The following is a 16,546-nucleotide window of genomic DNA, read 5'->3' as shown; positions in this document are numbered from 1 at the left end:
GAGTTTTGGCGGTGAATTCTGAACCTCATCTGCTTGTTGTTTTCCTCTGCCTCAGTTTCTGTTTCTGTTGCTGCTGCATGAGTGTTTTATTTCTAACACCCCATCCTTGTATCTGCATGCATGAAGGGCCAGTTTATAAATATTTTTAAAGAAATGAATAAGAACTCTGCACATGCCCAGAATGTAAGAACATAAGAAGAGCCCTGCTGGATCAGGCCCAAGGTCCATCTGGTCCAGCATCCTGTTCTCACTGATGCCTATGGGAAGCCCTCAAGGAGGACTTGAGTGAAACTGCCCCACTCCATTCATTTCTCCAATCCTCTGTTTAAGCCACCCAAGTCAGTGGCCATCACTGCTCCTGCGGGAGTGAGTTCCATAGTTTAACTACCTTAGGGTGAAGAATTCTTTTTCCCTGCTCTGAATCTCCCCTCATTCAGCTACAGGAGTTCTGGCGTTCTGAGAGAGGTAGGAAAACTTCTCTCTATCTACTTTCTCCTCAAACTGTACAACATTTCATACACCTCTATCATGCACCCCTTGAAGCCAAGGTGTCAGGAAATCTGAAGAAGGAGCACTTTCCTGGGGAGGCGGTGAAAAGGTCCAAAGAAGCACAGAGAAACAAAATGGATCTTCGATGTGAAAATCTGAGATTCTTCCCCACCCGCCCGCGCGCGCTTCCCCTGTTTTTGTTTGGGTGTTTAAATGGGGGTGGTGGTGGTGGTGCGGCTGGAAAGCCAACCTACCCCCCCCCCCCGCTTCCCTTCGGAAGTGGCGCCGAATCAGCGAGCAGCGCCACGGCCATTGGAGGAGCCGCGTCTAATCCCGTCCGCGGGAGAGAAAAGCGCCCCGCACGCCAGCGCCTGCCGGCTGCCGGCTGCTTGCTCGCTCCCCGTCTCCGTCCCCTTCGCACTCCGCCTCCGAGCGTCGCGACTGGCGCGCAGTCGAAAACAGCCAAGCCCGGGCGAAGCTGGCCAGCCGGCAGCCGCCGCTCCGGAGCTCCGCCCGCAACTCCCATGCCGAGGAGGCGAGATCCTCGACGGGGTCACCGCCTGGGCGCTCGCTCTCCTGCCAAGGTGGAAGCGCGTCTCCTGTTCGTGGGGAACTTTGGGGGAAGGGAAGGGGAGGAATCCGGGAGACAAGCATCATTATAGCCATTTATTATTTATTTATCATTTGTCATCATCATCATCATCATCATCATCATCATCATCATTTCTGCATAAGGGACTCCTGCTATTTGGGTTGATCATGCCTGATTTTTCTAAGTCTCTCCTAGCTCGGGGTGGTGGTGGTGTTTATGTGGCTTGTGTGCCTTTGGAAAGCGGTTTCAATTCGGAGTGGGGCTGCAACGAGCGGCGCCAATTCGAGAGCGGGGTCCGTGGGTAGCTGCTGCCCCGCGGCCGACGGGGTTTTTTGTTTTTTGTTTTTGGCTGATGGCAAGGCGAGATGCCTCGGGTTTGAGGAAGACAGGACCTCGGGTGGCTTGCCTTGGCGCGCGCGCGCGCGCACAGCGCGATCCACAAGCCTGGTGTAAAGGAGAGGGCTTCTCTTGGAATCGATGGGGACTGGGAGCAGAGTCTTCGGGCGAAACTGGCGTGAGCACCGAGCTGTGAGTTCGAGTTCGTGAAGCGGGGTGGGAATCCGAGACCGCTGCTTAAACTAAGACGAGGCATTCGAGGGCGAGTCCTATATAGATGCTTATTGGAGACAGGCTTCCAGCGTTTGTGGGGGTTTAAATATTGGCTCAGGTAAGCTGGGGATCGAGCGGTGGTTGTTGTCTGTGGCTTTCCTCGCTTTCTAGCTGTGCAGCAAGATCCTGTGCACGTACGGCTTACTCTCAGGGAAAGAGCCACTGAGTTCATTTAGGTTTACTCACGCAAGCCGGCATGCCTAGGACTGCAGCCAGCGCTCGTCTCTCTCCACCTCCTCTCCAGCCCCAACTAATGTGTTTTTCATCCTCCTCCTCCCCCCACCCCCCTTTTTGGAAAGATATGGAAGAACAAGATACTGAGGCTACCGCTGGATTCTGACTCTTCCGCCGTCGCCTTCCTTCACCATCTCGCTCCCAGCTTTCTGTGGACTTCCCGATTTGCTGAAAATCTGCAACAGTGTGGAAAAGGAATGAAACTTCTTGAAACTGGATTACAGGTAGGAGGAGATTCCCACCCGAAAAAAAGTTCTTGCGATTTATCTACTGTTTATCTTGCATTTATCTTCTAAACCCTTTGCTCCCCACCCAGTTCCTGTTTCCAAATTCATGAGGACTGTAGGCTTGACTTTAGAAATTTTTCCAGGTTCAATCGTCTGGTGAAACAGGGCTATTTCTACATGAAACAAGAGCAAATCTCCTCAAAATAATGCATTCCTACTCCAGGTAGGCTGGAGTAGCTCCAAAATAGGTAGGGTGGTGGTAAATAGTTGTAGCATTTTAAAGACCAGCAGATTTATTATGGTATAAGCTTTGCGGACTAGAGTTTGCATTATCTCCGCCAAGTTCTTTTGGCTTGTGGGACTAACGTTGCAATCCTGTATCTACTTACTCGGGAGTCAGTGTCAGTTAACTCAAGGGGCTTGCTCCGTTGAGTCCTGTCTCACAGACGCAGGCAGGAAGGCCAAGGAATATACTTTGCGTATTTTATTTCAAAAAATGGATTGCTGAAAGAGGAAAGTTTGGGATCAGGGCGGTCTGAAAAAAGGAGGGGTGATCCCTTATCAGGAAGATTACAGGACTGGAGATGGGGAAGAACAGGATGATGGAATGGGGACAATGCAGCCTGGCTGGTATTAAACAATTTTCAACTTCCTTGATCCCATTGCTAAGACTGTTCAGCCAGAACCAATTTGAGAATATTTGGAAGTAAGTGCTGGAGTTTGCTTCCTACTAGCAAATTTAGTTCGTGCATTTTAGGACCACTGCATTAAAAGCACTTCATGTCAGAAAAATTGTACTCATAGTTTGCCTGGCATTCTAAGCAAGGGCTCTTGAGTTCTAGATGAGCACAATTGAGGATGTAGTCCTATACATCCTTATATGAGACTAAGCCTCACCAAAGTCAGCTTCACTTGCTTCTGAGTAGACCTATTTAGGATTGTAGTATTTGTAGGAAAGGTCCATGCTAGAGTACATATTTTGCATGCAGAAGATCCCGGGTCCAGTTCTTAGTACCATCAGTTACAGAAGGGCTGGGAAAGGCCTCAGTCCCAGTTCCCGAACAGCCACCTCCAGTTCAAATAGACAGCACAAGGGTAGGTGAACCAATGGTTAGAGTCACTCTAAGGCAGCTTCAGATGTTCCCAGTAGGAAAATCAGGTGCAGAATTCAGTGGAGTGGAGGAAGAGTAGCCAACCACAGGCGATTGTGCTATCACTGCATTTTCAGAAAAATATAATTTGTGTAGTAGTGGGTTTCCCCCTTTCCCACCTTTGATCACTTTTTAAGCAAGCCAATTTTCCGTCCGGGTTGAATTTGCCCATGTAAGTAGTCTTGCTTGTGAAAGAAATAGGTAGAAGCCTAGGTTGAAGGGACCTCGGAGGTCATCTACTCCAACCCCTGCTCAATGCAGGATCTGCAATGCAGGGTGTTACTACAGCATCCCTGACAGATGACCACCCAGCCTTTGCTTAGATAAGCAAAGGAGAGACCCGCCACCTTTTAAGGCAGCTTTAGCGCTTCCTAATATTTAGCAGAAAGATTGTACAGGATGAGATTCACATGCCACTAATGGAGTTTAAGAGAAGATACCTCTCTGCAGTGGGGGTGGGTGGTGTGACAGTCAATAGGACCAGAGATGTATCATTGGAAGGAAGGAAGGGACAAAGTCTCTGGACCACTCTACAGGCTACAACCAAAATCTCCTCTTGTATGGATGACATTTATGTATGCCAAGTATACTTCTAAAGGGTGGATTGGCAAAGGCTTAGAGAAACATAAGGACAGCGGCATAGTGGTAAATTCTGAAGTGTAGCAATCCCCGTGACTGAGCTCCTGCACCCATGTCCCTTCTAAGATATTAGGACAAAAACAAACTTTTGCCTAAATGCTGACATGATGGTTTCAATGCTAAGGCAGTTTTATTTCTTCTTCCCCTGCTCCCACTTTGCCTAACATTCAGCCCGATGAAGAGTTGCAAGAAGCTCAAAAGGTTGCTTACTATTTTGTGACGCTTTTAGTTGGTCCTCATAAAGAGATCTTGGAATCTTTCAAAGCAACAGTGGTGGTTTAAACATGTAGCCATGCATGCTAGCGTAATCTACGTTTCCCTCTGTTTGGTGCATTTCACTTTGGGGCGGGGGACGACTTGCTTTGGCATGCAGGGGGTTGGCGATTAGCAGCCCAAGAGACTTCGTCATTGTCTCTGCTCTTAAAGAAGTGGTGGCACTTAGTCCCTGCCTGTCCGTAATCTACTGAACCACTGTGTGGTTTGGTGGGGGGAGCTTCTCAGGTTCTAAGAACAGGTATCTGGGGAAACTGCAGGCGGGAGACTGGAAAGAGATGGAATTCTGTGTCTAGAGGAAACTTGACTCCTTTCTCCCATCCTACCTCATCTGCCTTTGTAATGCTCATTCCGTAGGATACTGCCCAGTATCCACTAAGACAGCTGGACCACCTAGCACAATATTATCTACACTGGCTGGCAGTGGTTTCCCAGGGGTCTTTCCCCAGACCTTTCTGGAGCTGCCAGGGTTTGGACCAGGGACCTTCTGCATGCAAAGCTGATGTTCTGATACTGGGCTATGGCCCTTACCCACCCCAATATACAGTAGATCACCCGCCAGGGCTTCCTCAAGCATATGGTGCATGGGTATTGCTCCGTTCAGGTGAACAGCGCTAGCTTGCAAGCATCCCACTTGCATACCAATTTTAAAGGCACTTGCTCTGGGATAATAGGCTTGAGGACTGTAATCATGTGCTTCCTCTTATGATGCACCATCAGCACAGAGCTGAGGAGAGGGGGGAAAGGACTAGAGTGTCTTCCAGAGCAAGAAGGCATAGGCCAGGTCTCCCTCCTTGTGTTTGATTTCAGATTTAATTCAGCCAAGGAAATTATTTCTATTTCTTTTTTGGTTCCTTGCCAGTGAAGCATTGGTTAATGTTGAGCAGCTATGTCATTTGCAGGTTTCTCCCATATTTCCTTAAGAATGATTTCTTAGAGAGAGTCTTCTTGCCTAGAGTACATTTCCTCTGCCCCAGTGTGCATGCAGTTTTGAAGGCATGTATCGTTTAAATGTGGTAGATGAAAATCCTTTAATCCTTTAATCCATGCCCATTCCGAGACCATGGGTGATCCAGTCCATTTCTCCTGATGCAAAGAGTTTTGTTTTTAAAAATTATCTTTGGTGTTGATGGAAAATGGCAAATGTTCCAACCAGGAGTGTACTGTTCTGCTTGTCCACTCATGAGTAGCAGTACAGAGCTCACAGAAAGCTCACTCCTGGTTTTCCGCATCACAAGATTCCTTAATCTCATCAGCCTAGTATAGGGGTGTGTGGGTGGGTGTGGGTGTGTTGTTGTTGTTGCATATCTACTGCAAACTAATCTTAGGTCTACCCATAGATCCCAGTCTATCATCCTTGAAGCTCTCACAGCAAACCACTCAGAGATCTCCCAGTAGATCTCCTACTACCCCCCTTGCAGATCTACTGCTGACCATTTGAAGACCTACCAATAGGTCCCAGTTTCTACCATGTGGCCACTCCCACACTTAGGGAATTCTGCTATGGGGCAGTTTGGCTGCCACCGGTTAGTATTTCATCCCCTGTCCCCTTCATGTTAGAGAAATCCTCCCACTTTTTCCACGCTGTAGCTGCTGTTGCACAAACTGAAAACCTTCAGCACATTTGCAAGACGGGGGAGAAAAAAATAGTCCATTTGTTCCAAATGCCAAAGCAGCCCTCAGCCCAGGAAGCTGTTGTATGTGTTGGAAGAAGGAGTGGCTGGTTCCTAAAATAATAATGGGGGGGGGGGAATGCTGCTCATCGCTGCAAAGAAGTTTTATTTATCCTCTGTTCGTCATCAGAAAGCTGGTTCCCTCTGAAGATGTCTTGAGGTCTGGGGGTGGGGGTAGCCCTCAAATTAAATGCTGCCATGGAGCTTCCACCCCCCTCTCCCTGCTTAATGGGGAACCTGGTTGCAGTAAATCAAAGATTCACTCATTTGGAGCCTAATTAATCAGCATCCCACTGTAGTGAAACAACGCTTTCTTCCTAATGGAACCTTTGAAACTAGCATGTGGATCACAGCGAGGTCTCCAAGAGACATCAGGAGGGGAAAGCTCTTCAGTGTGAAACACATTTTATTTATGTTTGGCTACTGTGGCTTTCAGCTTTATTCTGAAATGTTTCTGTTTGTCTCTCCCTTGGTCTTCTTCCTTTTTTGCTGCTGAAACGCACAAAACTCCAAGCCCGTGGTCACAGTTCCTTTAATGTGCACTCACAGTACTGGTTTTTTAAATCTGCATTCATGTGGCAGTTATCCAAAATGCATATGGCTCCTGCGTTACATTATAAAATACCACCGTTTGATGCATTGTTTCTCAAACCAGTTTCACGCCTGCTGGAGTCCTCGAGCCACTCCTAATTCTTCCCTAGCCAAGGTGTGGACACCTTAGTATAGGGTCAAGACATGCCACCCTGTCAATGTCCCTGGTCTGCACACCAATAGAAATGAATCTGACACTAATGAAGCTATGCTGATGTGAACTGCTAGGGGAGAAAGCGCTGTGAAATGCACCGAAAACAAAAACTTTGATGTCTCAAAAGCAGTAATGTGAACACACCCTAGGACACTGGGGTGTCTATGTATTTTGGGGCAGAATTCAATCACTTTCTGAGTCCCTCAATAATAAGCAGGTGGAAAAGAGAGAGAAGTTTGGTATGTGAGTGAGTATTTACTGGCCAATGTGACTGCAGATTTGCATCAGAAATAGTTTTTTTGTTTGTTTACAGCTTGGCATGCAAAAACTGCAGGCAGCTTAAAATCCCCCTCTCTCTTTCTCTCTGCATGCATAGTAAAACTGTATCCAACCCCTCTCTCAAATAATAAGAGGCCTTTTAAGGGAAAAAAAATACAATTGGTTTCCTTTTTAATTTCACTCTTTGAGGAGATGCAACAGAAGCATCTGAGACTTTTGGAGACAGTCGTCCTCATCTGGGTAAAGGAGGTTTTCCAAATAAAACTTGCTGCTGCTGTGCAACGCTCAATGTACCGAGACAGCTCAAAGACACAGAATAAGACAGAAATCTAGATAGCAGATAAGAAGGGCGTCCTTTTGGCTGCTAATGAAACACACCTTGATGGTTGCATAGGGAGAAATGGGCAGCCGTTCTGTTTCTCCAGCTTTCCCACGGGAGAACACTCAAAACTGCAAGTGAAACATGGCACCGCTGCAAAGGACAGCCAGAGCCTCATGCTAGAGGAATATAACAAAGTGGGACCCGCAACAAAATGTGGCAGAAAATCTTTGCCCACTCATAGGAGTGGTCCTGTTCAGGGTTGTGACCAGCCACCAATGCCTTCAGTGTGGTGTGGTGGTTAGAGGGATGGACTAGGGCCTGGGAGACCAGGGTTCAAATACCCACATGGCCATGGTGAAGCTCACTGGGCCAGTCACTGCCTCTCAGTCTAACCAGCCTCGTAGGGTTGTTGCAGGGATTAAACGAGGAGGGACAGAACCATGTACACTGTCTTGAGCTCTTTGGAGAAAAGGTGGGGGTATAAATGAAAGAAAGCAATCTTATAAGCAACCCCACCAACCTTAGTTTGCACCCACCTGCTTGACTTCTTGCTTACTGCCAGTTGAGGTGGGAGATCTGTCTGCCGTTGGCTCTGGCTCCACCTACTGTGGGCCTGTCTGTTAAAGTTGCTGCAAGTGGATTTCTTGATTTGGACCTTGTGTAGAGTACAAAATGAATTTGCTTTCCACCACAATAAAGATTTTCAAAGCTGTACTGGAAACAGTCTCAAGACGGTTACAAATAAACTTTGCAAAATACAAAATAGCTCATTGCTCTTAAACAAGCAATGTGGTCCCATCTTCTTTTTAGTCCTTGGTGCAGTTCAATAAACTTTCCTCTTTCTGGTCCCAGAGGGAGACACTATGCTTGTTCATCACTCCGGTTTCACTTTCCTGAAGAGAGATTGCAGCTCCGGTTTCCGGTGATGAGTCATCAATTAGTCTAAAGACTAAAATGGAAATATCCAGCCGCATTCGCCAGAGACAAACCTCTTGCCGGATGGACACCTCTCTGCATAGCATTTTAAATTCGAACATTCAAACAATTACATTTTATGCATATTAAACTAATACCTTTAGCACTCCCACCCTACCAGTCCCAAAAGGAACCAGCCAGCACTGATTATAAGCTTTTAAGGGTTCAGACAGGCCAAATCCTTTCCCGCCCCCACTCCCTCCTTCAGTTTTACATCATTCATTTGCAATGGACATAGCGTTCCATTGCTTCTGGACCAAATATGCTTAATCTTCACTGGGCTGCTCTGTGGTGGGTGGAGTATTCCTCCTTGTTTTTTGTTTGTTTGTTTTGTTTTTGTGTGTGTGTTTTACTGTACTGCTTCAAAAAAGCCAGCATTCCCTCAACATGCTGATTTCTCCTTATTAGTTCTCAGTGGCCCCGTTTAATCTCCAGTCCTGTCGGCACTGAGTCTGCTATTAGTGGGGAGAGTGATGTAACGATGCAGGTCCCTTGCTCTTCTTTTATGGAGCTACGTATCCCACGATCTCTTCCTCCTTAAGTACCTGAATGCCTCCATCTCATGGTTTATGGCGACATCGCTCCCCTTCCTTTCAATGACACATCTACAACCTTTGGGCTTGCTGTTCCGAGAACATCAGCTTCACTATCCTTTCGGTTACGATGACTGCATTCTGGCTTTTAGTGCTCTTGCTCCACGTAACCACCTAAGGGCCCCATGGGATTTAGCAGCCCGGTGAGATTGGATTACCTAGGCCACTTGGCAAGTGTCATTTCAGGGAAGCGACTTCTGTTCTGCAGTGTGGGCAGGGCTAATGGGAATGTCTGCTTTGCAATCCCCGAGGGTACCGGATGCTCTACAAATGCCATTTCTAGGTTCTGGGGTTCTCTTGTACAAGATGCTTTCTGCCCTCCCTATGTGTGCTCACATTCTCCTCCTCGCCACTCTTGTGACTTCCACTCCACTTGCCTTCCCTTTTGGACCCCATTCCAAGAGCGACCCAATGGGATGTTTATTGCTGTTAAGGGCCCCAAATCAAGGGTTGCTCACCTTTGCAGGCCCACTGGCTCATCTGGATTTTTGAGAGAGTGCCATGGGTCCCTTTTTACCATTGCCCCTCTTTTCTTAGGGGCTGAAGGAAGGGACCAAAGCTCAGTGGAAGAGCACTTAGAATGCCCCACGGAGGACATTAAGGTCCATAAATAGCAACACCCTAGAGGTCCCAGGCCCTAAGGAAGTTAGATTAGCCTCAACCAGAGCCAGGGCTTTTTCAACACTGGCTCCAGCCTGGTGGAATGCTCTGTCTCATGAGACCAGGGCCCTGCAGGATCTGATTTCTTTCTGCAGGGCCAGTAAGACAGAGTTGTTCCACCTGGCCTTTGGCTTGGAGTCAATTTGATTCCCTCCCCCTTTTTCTTTTTTCCTTTCTCCTCCTGTGATGAGGCTGCATTTTAATGTTTTAATTTAATCTTGTTTTTAAGTTGTATTCATTCAACTTGTTTTTATTATTGGTTGTTAGCTGCCCTGAGCCCGGCCTTGGCTGGGGAGGGCGGGGTATAAATAAAATTTATTATTATTATTATTATTAATCATAGAATCATAGATTGTAGAGTTAGAGGGTCCCTGAGTATCATCTAGTCCAACCCCCTGCAATGCAGGAATATGCAGCTGACCCATACAGGGATCGAACCTGCAACCTTGGCTTTATCAGCATCACGCTCTAACCAACTGAGCTATTTTGCATGCGGAACACGTTCCAGGTTCAATCCCTGGCATCTCCAGATAGAGCTAGGACTGATCCCGGCCTGAAATCCTGGAGTCGATGATGGCAATAAATGCACTAGTGGTCTGACTCGGTATTACTGCCTGTGCTCCTCTGTTGACGCTGATTTTTTAGTCCTTGCTTGGATTTGGGAATCGATTTAACATTGGAATTGCTGTGATTTTCACAATTTCGTATATATTTTTCAGCTGCTTTGAGTGAGTCCTTTGGAGGGCATAATGCGCGCGCACACACACACACACTTGTACCACCTCTCCAAGGGTAGAGGACTAAGCTTGTGGGAGGCTACAGCTCCTCCCGTTGCTCACCTGGAGAGAGCAAGTGAACAGGCAGCAACAAGGAGAAGGAGAAGCAGGAGGCTCTGGATGCTAGTACTGGACCTTCTACCAAGTAGCAGTTCTTGGCAGGGGCCCAACAATGCCGACTTCTGATGCCGGCTCCGATTCTTCCATTTAGAGATGTGCTGCTTTGCATCCGGTCCTTTGTCCAAGTGAGGTTGGTGTGGACAAGCACCGCCGCTTTCTCAGAGCTAGTGCCCACGTTACAGAATGTGAATCCTGGCCATATCTGCTTGGCTTCTTCCCTTGCTGTTTTCTCTTTGACAGGTGAAAAATGTCTCTTGGGATGACATGGGACCAGGCCATGTTTTTAGCTCATCACAGATGTATTTATGGTCGCTTTAGTCCAGCTGGATCTTTCTGCTTCTAGGATTGTTTATGTGTGGGGTTTTTTAAAATACAAATAAAATAAAATTATGCTGTTTAATGTTGCGTGCCTCTCCGGGTGCCATTTGGCAGAGAGATAGGTCTATAAATATCTGAAATAAATTAGTGGCTGGCGTGTAATTGCAAAGAGCATTGAGTTGCGAGTGATCCAGGAAGCCCATATTTCAAACTTCACCCAGTCCTTGAACTCAGTAATCTGCCTTAGATAAGCCAACAGCTCAGAGCTCTTTACTCTTAACTCCATTTGCAGGACATAAACACTGGCCTGCTGCACAGAGTTGTTGTAAGGAATCCTGAGATGTGAAACATTTTAACTATGAATCTAGCTATCTATTTATAAATCACCTTTTGCTAACAATCACACACACCAATGATACCCTGATATGGCAGTAAGTACCTAAAAACAACAACAGGGAACTGATGGGTTGTATCCACAGTACTTCTAGACCAGGCTTCCTCAACCTCGGCCCTCCAGATGTTTTGAGACTACAATTCCCATCATCCCTGACCACCGGTACTGCTAGCTAGGGATCATGGGAGTTGTAGGCCAAAAACATCTGGAGGGCCGAGATTGAGGAAGCCTGTTCTAGACCCATTGAAGTTAGTGGATATGGCTCTAACTTAGTTTCATTAAATTAAATGAAGGTCTACTCTGAGTAAGGCCAGCATTGGAAACAATCCAATGTTTTTATGTAGCAACACCCAAAGTTGTTATAGAATTTAAGGCTGTCCTCCACTGAATGACACTTCACACTATTGATTATATGACTTTTAGTTGATGGATTTAAACAGATAGTTCAACTGACATACATTACTATATGGGTAAAAGCAGTATTTCTGAAACAAGAAGTGTTCAAGGCTGCTGCCCTATTCATACTTATATAGGAATAAGTCCCATTGAACTCCATGATACTTATTTCTGAGCATACATATATAGGATAGGACTGTAAATGATATATTCATGAGTCAGGAAGGTATCACTTTAGAAGAAATATTCCTCCTTCTTTGTCAGAAAAAGTGCTGGGGGAGATCACTATCTGCAGTTTTTAAAAGCACTTACACCAAAAGTGTGTGTGTGTGTGTGTGTGTGTGTGTATTCAAACCTGCTGCCCAATTAGCAAGGGACACCACTGTCAATTAAAAGTTTTTAACTGATTGATCTGATTGATCAGTTAATCGAACATTGCAGCCCTAATGTAATTATTTAATACATAGATAAACATTTATACTCCAATAAGCAAGTGGATAAGGTTGCAGCTGGACTGTAAGACTGCAATCCTATATGCACTGACTAGAGAACAAAGGGGATTTACTCTCAAGTCAAACTGAGTAAAATCTCAGTTGGATTTTCTTCCGAGCAGATATGTGTAGGATTTATTTGTTTTTATTGAACTGTAGAAGTCTTTATATACTGTCCTCTCATAAAATATCGGGTAAGTGTCTAGCAACACAAAAACATTTTTCAAAAAACCATTAAAAACAGTACCAAAAAAATCATTAAAATGACTGGCTCCTCAAGAAAAAATTAAACAACTGCATAAGTCTGCCACCATAAAGTCTTCAAGAGACGCCTGGAAGTCTAAAGCAAGGATGCCTGCTGAATCTCTGACGGGAGAGTCGTCCACAGTATGGTACCAGTGACACTAAATAGCAGACTTCTGGTTGAGGCCAGTTGACTCGGCTGGGATATAAGGGTTCAGGCAGGTAATCTGGGCCCAAGTTGTTCAGGGCTTTGCATATCAATGCAAGGGCTTCAAATGTGGCCTAGTAGTCTATGGGCAGCCAGTGCAGATGTTTTAACAGAGCTGCTGAACATCTGTCCCCATCAACTGCTGGAGCCTCCAGGCCATGTCCAGGGGCAGCCTCACATAGAGTGCATTACAGTAATTCAGCCACAAGGTTACCACTGTGTGGACTACAGAGGCCAAGTTCTCATGATCCTTATAAGGACATTCCTAGCCACAGAGGTCACTTGGGCCTCTAATGACAAATGGGTCCAGGAGTACACACCAGCTATGTGCATGCTCCTTTAGAGGGAGTGCAACCCCACTGAGAAAAGTCAACTGGCCTATCTTCTGGACACAAGAACCACCTACCCAGAGAGCCCTCATCTTCCCAGGATTCAAACTCAGTTTATTGGCCCTCACTCATTCCCCAGCATTAGAGCTTCAGCTCAACAGCCTCCATTGATCATGCTTGTTGTGTTGCACTCAGGGCAGGATTTTGGCAGGGAGACATCCAGGACGTAGCTCAGCAGAAGGTTGGTTTATTGTATATTGAAGTGAAGTGAGACACACTACTGCTGAAAAAGATAAGCCAATGCAAGACCATTTAAAAATCTGGGTCTAAATTGCCATAAGCACACCACTGATTTCAGTGTGTGTGTTTGTGTGAGTGTGAGTGTGTGAGAGAGATTTGCAAGGAAGTCAGTCATTTTTTTGAGACAATAGGAGGGATAACCTACCCATTTTGCCAGTTCATACATTTTGAGTGTCACTTTTTCCTAACCAGATAGCCACATTCTGTGCACATAGCACACATGGGTTGTTAAGCTGTCAAAAACAGGGAAGTCCAGATGTACTTTCCAAAATTTCTCTGGAACTGTAAGCATCAATCAGGTGTTGTGATTTTTGTGCCTGATGTTTTCTGGACAAATTTGTAACCACCCCAACCATAAATACCTATGCACATAACAGCTCATTCTATAGTGCATAGGGATAATGGGAATGACAGCTCAAAACATCTGGAGGCATCAGGTTGGGGAAGCTTTGCTTGACGACGCCTAGGTTGTCCAGGTGTGCTGTATTGGTAGATCTCTTGCAACTAATTGGTTTCCTAGAATAAATGTACCTCAAACCCCTTTGATTGGTACAAGTAATAGAATCATAGAATTGCAGAGCTGGAAAGGTTCATTCTAGTCCAGCCCCCTGCAATGCAGGAATCTCAACGGAAGCATCCATGAAAGATGGCTGTCTAACATCTGTTTAAAAACCTCCAAAAAAGTAGAAATCTGCAAGCGTAACTACTGCTCATCAGAATTTGTAATTATGGGAATGCATTTACTACCCTTGGATAAATCACCTTATATTCTATAAGAGCTTTTCAAGAACATCAACCTCCTTTGGCAACTGCTGTTCATTCTTGCACATCCGTTCCCTTTCAATGAACTTGACCACTGAGTTCTTTTTTTATCCCTCTGACTCATTTTTTTTCCAGCTTTGTGTTTCCTTTGCCTTTTTCCCCCCCTTTAAAAATGCCTGACGGGAACCTCTTAATGCTATTGATTAATCCCAAGTACGTTAGCTTGACTGAAGTCACCCACCAAAACATTTTTATCTTCCTTTATATGATGACCTACATATGCAGTATTCATGTGTGTGTGTGTGTGTGTGTGTGTGTGTGTGAGAGAGAGAGAGAGAGAGAGAGAGAGAGAGAGAGAGAGAGAACGCACACACATGTGCACTGTTACCAAAAAGCTCAGTTACAAAAGATATGAAAGCTGGGTCTTAAGATCCCCTCACTTCCCCCTGCATGTATACACCTGCTAGGAATGTTTACTTTTGATTGTGAGATGGAGAAAAAAGTAGACTCCAAATGGACAATGGTTTCCAGTAGGGGTGAGTGGCTTTTCTCAAAGAATTCTGGGAGCTGTAGTTTGTTAAGGCTGCTGAGAGTTGTTTGGCTGCCATATGTCTGGATTTTCCCAGATGTTACTGGGATTCCAAAGGCAGAAATGCTCAACAACTTTAGGGGTTTCCTTAAAAAAAAAAAGTTCAACAGCTTTCAGGGCATCCTGCTTTTTACTTTTAGAAATATGACTACCCTACCTTATTCCCCTCCCAGAGCTACAGTTCTCAGAGTTCCCTGTGAAGAAGGCTTGACTGTTAAACCGCTCAAAGTTCTGTAGCTCTGAGAGGGGATCTGAGGTGGCCTAACAACTTTCAGCACCCTTAACAAACCGCAGCTTCCCTAATTCTTTCGGGTGAGCCATGACTGTTTAAAGTGGCATGACACTGCTTTAAATGTATGGCTTGAATGTAGCTAGAGACAACACTAATCTAGATAATCCCATGGTCTGACACAATGTAAATCAGATACTTACCAGTGTGGTGGAGAGCCGGTGTGGTGTAGTGGTTAAGAGCGGTAGACTCGTAATCTGGGGAACCGGGTTCGCGTCTCCGCTCCTCCACATGCAGCTGCTGGGTGACCTTGGGCTAGTCACACTTCTCTGAAGCCTCTCAGCCCCACTCACCTCACAGAGTGTTTGTTGTGGGGGAGGAAGGGAAAGGAGAATGTTAGCCACTTTGAGATAGTGATAAAGCGGGATATCAAATCCAAACTCCTCTTCTTCTTCTTACCTCTTTATGACATCCCTCATTTGATATTTAATTGTTCTGTGGGTTTCCTCTTCTTGAAATTCTACTCTTTCCCAATTTCAGTTTAACTACATAGGAGATGTTTTACCATTCAGTACCACCTATCAGAAAAAAAGATGAAAAACCACACAGGTGCAGAATACCTGACTATTCTCAAGCAGAAAATATCTCTGAAAGCACAGCATGAGATATAATGATATCATATCAATCCCACATTTTCACAGATGGAATTATTATATCTCACTCCATATTTCTTTAGATTTATTTTGCTTGAGATTACTAAAATATCAGTTTTGCATCTGAAATGGTTTCCCACTTTGGCTTCTTTTTACATTTAATCCAGAATTGCAGCATATACATTTTGTCCTTTTACTGATGCGCCCATGTCCTGCTTCCCATTTTGAGGTAAAATACCTCACGAAAGGAATCTCAACATAAGTATGCAGAATCTCATTGTGATGATCTCTCTTTTTGGGGGGGGGTGGCGGCGGCAGGGGGGTGTATTATCAATGCACATAACTACAAATATATGTTGGTAATAGGAAAATACGTGAATTGAAATCTGTGGCAAACGGTGGGCCCAGCACTCTATATGGTATTGTGTGTGACTCTATTTTTTTAAAAGAATTGGTTACTTTATAATTGGTTACTAGAAGCAATTTCAGCAAGTATCCCAATAAAGAAAAAATGGACACACGCAACCAAGTAATTTGGAAACCCGTAACCCAGAGAGCAATTCATAGGAGGAGAATTCAGGAAGCATCCAGGAAGTCTGATCCAGCAACAAATCATCGAAGTATAGTGTTGTAAGGGACCCCATGGGTCATCTATTCCAACCCCCTGTAATGCAGGAATATGCACCCAAATGGGGTTCAAACCATAACCTTGGCATTGTTATAAGAAAAAAACCCTGCCTTTTCCCCATTATGGGGTATTCAAGAGTCCATATAGAGTGGGTCCCCTATTGGTAGGAGAAAATAACAGAGGCCAGCCAGAGTATATTGAGAAGCAAAGCGGCTAGTAAGCCTGATCTTTATTAACTGTTGCAACAGGGTCCCCACTCACCACACGCAGAAGGGAGGAGGAACCCAGAACCATGGTGTGCAAGCCCTTTATACAACTTTTGAAGTTGTCCACCCTGTAGCCCAAAACCACCCCCCAAAAAAACATCATACATACATCACAGAAGGAGGTGGTCTACAGCAGAAATCCTGTTTGCCAGGATACCTGATAATAGTCACTGATTGCATTACCTGGGCAGCCTGGCCATTCTTTTGTGTTGGTTAATACTTTAGTTCCTGAATGCAGTCATAGGCTCACCCTATTCATACACAAATACGCCCTTAAGACAGGATTTGTAAGCAAAAAGACAAAAGGAAGGCTTTCCCCATTTCCTTCCTCCTTTCAGAGAAATATATTGAGGTCAATATGGGAGAGCCAAAATGGCTTCAGG

At 45.4% G+C, this 16,546-nt stretch overlaps 1 protein-coding gene across 2 annotated transcripts in view; it reads left to right on the top strand.

Moving 5' to 3' along the window:
* The window catches only part of CHRM2 (cholinergic receptor muscarinic 2), a 177,873-nt gene that overhangs the window by 24,553 nt on the left and 136,774 nt on the right, over window positions 1–16,546 (top strand). The window contains exons 1-2 of one of the 2 annotated variants that reach the window (XM_083572377.1): window positions 896–1,073; window positions 1,990–2,148. The gene's annotated coding sequence lies outside the window, so the exon portion shown is untranslated. Of the gene's footprint in view, window positions 1–895; window positions 1,074–1,989; window positions 2,149–16,546 lie in introns of those variants that run through there. The other variant, XM_083572378.1, reaches the window with a different exon arrangement.

The sequence above is a fragment of the Podarcis filfolensis genome, assembly GCF_964270895.1.
Source record: "Podarcis filfolensis genome assembly, chromosome: 10".
Classification (NCBI taxonomy): Eukaryota; Metazoa; Chordata; class Lepidosauria; order Squamata; family Lacertidae; genus Podarcis; species Podarcis filfolensis.
This window is presented reverse-complemented; position numbering and strand designations above follow the sequence as displayed.